This window comes from Phyllostomus hastatus, unplaced genomic scaffold (assembly GCF_019186645.2).
Source record: "Phyllostomus hastatus isolate PE091 unplaced genomic scaffold, TTU_PhHast_1.1 phas_scaffold_28, whole genome shotgun sequence".
Classification (NCBI taxonomy): domain Eukaryota; kingdom Metazoa; phylum Chordata; class Mammalia; order Chiroptera; family Phyllostomidae; genus Phyllostomus; species Phyllostomus hastatus.
In genome coordinates this window covers 11,359,804-11,364,687 of record NW_025334022.1, presented here as the reverse complement: position 1 = coordinate 11,364,687, position 4,884 = coordinate 11,359,804, and the positions used below count along the sequence as shown (strand labels likewise).

At 36.4% G+C, this 4,884-nt stretch overlaps 1 non-coding gene across 1 annotated transcript; it reads right to left on the bottom strand.

The window, feature by feature from the left end:
* Positions 1-428: 428 nt before the first annotated feature.
* On the bottom strand, positions 429-559 carry LOC123805264. The gene has a single exon (XR_006783292.1). It is a non-coding gene; the product is annotated as a small nucleolar RNA SNORA66 (small nucleolar RNA).
* Between the last annotated feature and the right edge of the window lie 4,325 nt (positions 560-4,884).

The window sequence follows — 4,884 nt, the reverse complement described above, 5'->3', positions numbered from 1 at the left end:
GATTTGTTTATGATGGCCATTCTGACTGGTGTGAAGTAGCATCTCATTCTGGTTTCAGTTTCCATCTCTCTGATGGCTAATTATGCTGAGCATCCTTTCATATGTCTCTGGGCCCTCTGCATGTACTCCTTGGAGAAGTGTCTGTTCAAGTCCTTTCCCATTTTTTATGAGTTACTTTTTTATTTATTTATTTTTAGAGAGGGAAGGGAGGGAGAAAGAGAGAGATAGAGAAACATCAGTGTGCAGTTGCTGGGGACCGTGGCCTGCAACCCAGGCATGTGCCCTGACTGGAAATCGAACTTGCGATGCTTTGGTTCGCAGCCCGTGCTCAATCCACTGAGTTAGGCCAGCCAGGGCTTCCTTTCCCATTTTTAGTTGGGTTTCTTGTCTTCTTAGAGTGGAGTCATGTGAGTTCTTTTTTTTTTTTACACTGTCCTAGGATAGAATGGACCACCTCACTAGCTTCTGAGGCCAATACATTTCTATAACCACAATTACTTTAGCAAACCTGGTGCCCTTCACTTCTGCAACATCATGCAGTTAGTGATCAAGTTTGCATGAGTTCTTTATGTATTTTGGAGATCAAACCCTTGTCTAAGGTATCATTGGCAAATATGTCTTCCCATATGGTTGGTCTCTCTTCATTTCAATGCTGTTTTCTTTAGCCATGCAGAAGCTTTTTAATTTAATGACTTCCCATTATCCATTCCTTTATGTCCTTTGCTCTAGGGGACATATCAGTGAAAATATTGCTGGGTAGAATATCTGAGATTTTCCTGACTAAGTTTTCTTCTAGGATTTTTATGGTGTCATGACTTGTACTTAAGTCTTTTATACACCTTGAATTTATTTTTGTGTATGGTGTAATTCGGTGATTGAACTTCATTTTTCTGCATGTAGCTGTCCAGATATCCCAACACCGTTTGTTGAAGAGCTTATTTTTACTCCATTTTATGCTTCTTCCCCTTTTGTTGAATATTAATTGACCATAAAGACTTAGGTTTCCTTCTGGGCTCTCTATTGTCTTCCATTGATCTATGAGTCTGTTCTTATGCCAGTACCAGACTGTTTTTATTACCGTGGCCCTGTAATACAGTTTGATATCAGATATTGTGAACCCTCCCACTCAAAATTGCTGCAGCTACTTGGTGTCGTATATGGTTCCATATACATTTTTGACATGTTTGTTCTATATCTAAGAAGTATGTCATTGGTACTTTAATAGGGGTTGCATTGAATCTATAAAGTGCTTTGGGTAGTATGGACATTTTAATGATGTTAATCCTTCTAATCCATGAACATTGTATATGCTTCCATTTATTTGTGTCTTCCTTAATTTCCTTCTCTAATGTTGTGTAATTTCTGAATATAGGTCACTTACCTGCTTGGTTAGGTTTATTCCTAGGTACTTTATTTTTCTTGTTACTATACCAAATGGGACTTCTTTCCTGATTTCTGTTTCTGATATTTCATCGTTTGTATACAAAAATGCCTTTGATTTGTGAATACCAACTTTGTATCCCACCATTTTGTCAAATTTACTTCTTAGGTCAAGTAGTGTTTTGGTGGAGTCTATAGGATTTTCTATGTATACTATCATATTGTCTGAAAACAATGACAGTTTTGCTTCCTCTTTTCCAAATTGTATGCCTTTTATTTCTTTTTCTTGTCTGATTGATGTGGCTAGGACTTCCAATACTATGTTGAATAGAAGTGGTGAAAGCAGACATCCTTGTCTTTTTCCTGATCTTAGTGGGAAAGCTTTTAGTTTTGTCCCATTGAGCATGATGTTGGCTGTGGGTCTCTCATACATGGCCTTTATTATGTTTGGGAATGCTCCTTATATTCCTATTTTGTTCAGTGCTTTTATTTCTTTTATTTTAGCTTTATTGAAGTATTCTAAATGTATTATATTAATTATGCTATTACAGTTTTCCCAAATTTTCCACCTTAATCTCCCTTCCACCCTATATGCTCCAACCCTCCAGCTTCTCCCCTTTCCCCCCATTAGTTCATATTCATGGATTGTACATATAAGTTCTTTGACTTCTCTATTTCCTATACCATACTTAACCTCTCCCTGTCTATTTCATGCCTACCAATTATGCTTTTTCTTGCCTGCACCTTCCCCCCCATTCTTCCCCTCCCCTTTCCCACTGAAAATCTTCTGTGTGATGTCCATTTCTCTGATTCTATTCCTATTCTAGTTGTTTGCTTAGTATTTGTTTTTCTTGTTTTTTTTTTAAGGTTCAGTTGTTGATAGTTGTGAGTTTGTTGTCATTTTACTGTTCATAGTTCTTGATCTTCTTCCATTTCTTATATAAGTCCCTTTAACATTTCATATAATAAGGACTTGGTGATGATGAACTCCTGTAACTTGACCTTATCTGGGAAGCATTTTATCTGCCCTTCCATTCTCAATTATTGCTTTTCTGGATAGAGTAATCTTAGATGTAGGCCTTGCCTTTCATGACTTTGAATACTCTTTCCAGCCCCTTCTTGCCCATAAGGTTTCTTTTGAGAAATCAGTAGATGATCTTGTGGGCACACCTGTGTAGGTAACTGTCTCCTTTTCTCTTGCTGCTTTTAATTTTCTCTCTTTATCTTTAATCTTAGGTAACTTAATGATTATGTGCCTTGGTGTGTTCCTCTCTAGTCCAATTTCTTTAGGACTGTCTTGGCTTCCTGGACTTCCTGGAAGTCTATTTCCTTTGCCACATTGGGAAGTTTTCCGTCATTATTTGTTCAAATAAGTTTTCAACATCTCGCTCTTTTTCTTCTCCTAGCACCCGTATGATTTGGATATTGGAGCGTTTATACCTACCCCAGAGGTTCCTAAGCCTCTCCTCGTATATTTTTTTTGAATTCTAATTTCTTCATCCTGTCCTGGTTGGATGTTTATTTCTTCTTTTTGTTCCAGATCATTCATTTGAGTTCCTGGTTCCTTCCCTTAACTGTTGGTTTTGGGTTTTTTTTTTTTGTATATTTTGCTTTATTTCACTTTGAGTAGCCTTCATTTGTTCCTTCATTTTGCAACTGAGCTTAGTCAGTCCTATGATTATTTTGATTACCAGTATTTTAAGCTCTGCATCAGATAGGTTAACCCTCTCCTTGTTTCTGAGCTCTTTTTCTGGAGTTTTGATCTGTTGTTTCAGTTGGGCCATATTTCTTTGTCTTGGCACACCTGCGTTGTCAGGGGGCAGGGCCTTAGGTATTCACCCTTGTGGGGCATTCCTCTTTGCTGCATTGTGTCATTGTCAGTCTGGTGAATGTTTCTTTAACTCCTTGTTGTTGGAGTTCCATGCAGTTTGATTTTCTGGCACTTCTGGATGTTTATTATTTTTAGATTAGTTGTTATCTTCTTTTTGATTGTGCGAGGAAGCAAAGGGTTTCTACCTGTGCCACCATCTTGACCAGAATGCCTTGTTAAGCATTTTATCATAAAAGGGTGCTGTGTCTTATCATGTGCTTTTTCTGCATCTAGTGATATGATCATGTATTGTTGTCTTTCCTTTTGCTTATGTGATGTATTATGGTTATTGATTTGTGAATATTGTACCATCTTTGCATCCCTGGAATGAAACCCACTTTACCATGGTGTATAATCTTGTTAATGTGTGGCTGGATGTGGTTTGCCAATATTTTGTTGAGGATTGTCCTCTCTATTCTGTTCCATTGATCTATATGTCTGTTTGTATGATAGTACCATGCTGTTTTAATTACAATGGCCTTATAGTATAGTTTGGTATCAGGTAGCATGATTCCTACAACTTTCTTCTTCCTTCTCAAATTGCTGAGGCTATTCAAGGTCTACTGTGGTTCCATATAAATTTTTGGGAATACCTCTTCTAGTTCAATGAAATATGCCATTGGCATCTTGAAAGGAATTGTGTTGAATCTATAGAATGCCTTGGGTAGTATGGACATTTTAATGATGTTATTTCTTCCTATCCATGAACATGATATGTGTTTCCACTTAATTGTATCTTCTTCAATTTCTTCAATGTCATAATTTTCTGTAGATGGGTCTTTTACATCCTTGGTTAAATTTATGCCTAGTTATTTTATTTTACTTTTTGAAGCAATTGTGAATGAGATTTCTTAGGTTCCATTTTTGATCATTCACCTTTGGTGTATACAAATGCAACTGAATTTATATATTTACTTTGTATCTAGCAATAGCTGAATTCATTTGGCAGTTCTAGTAAGTTTGTTCTGGTGGAATTTTTAGGGTTCACTATATGCAGTACCATGTCATCTGCAAATAATGATAGTTGTACTTCTTCCTTTCCAATTTGGATGCCTTTTATTTCTTCTTTGTGTCTGATTGCTGTGGCTAAGACTTCCAGTACTGTGTAGAATAAGAGTGGCAAAAGCAGGCCTCCCTGTCTTGTTCTCAATCTTAAGAGAAATGCTTGCAGTTTTTGCCCAATGACATGGTTTTGGCTATGCATTTGTTATATGTGGCCTTTCTTATGTTGAGGTATGTTCTCTCTATTCCCTCTTTGCTGAGATTTTTTTATCATAAATGGGTGCTGAATTCTATCAAATACTTTTTGTGCATCTATTTATATAATCATGTGACATTTATCCTTCATTTTGTATATGTGATATGGCACAATTATTGATTTGTGGATATTGTACAATGTTGAATTCCAGTAATAAATCCCATTTGATCATGGTGCCTAATCTTTTTAATGTATTGTTAGATTTGGTTTGTTAATATTTGTTCAGGATTTTAGCATCTATGTTCATCAGTGATATTGGCCTATAATATTCTCTTTTAGTAGTGTCTTTGTCTGGTTTTAGAATTAGGATAATGCTGGCATTATAAAATAAGCTTGGAAACCTTCCATTGTCTTCAAATGTTTGAAGTAGTTTGAG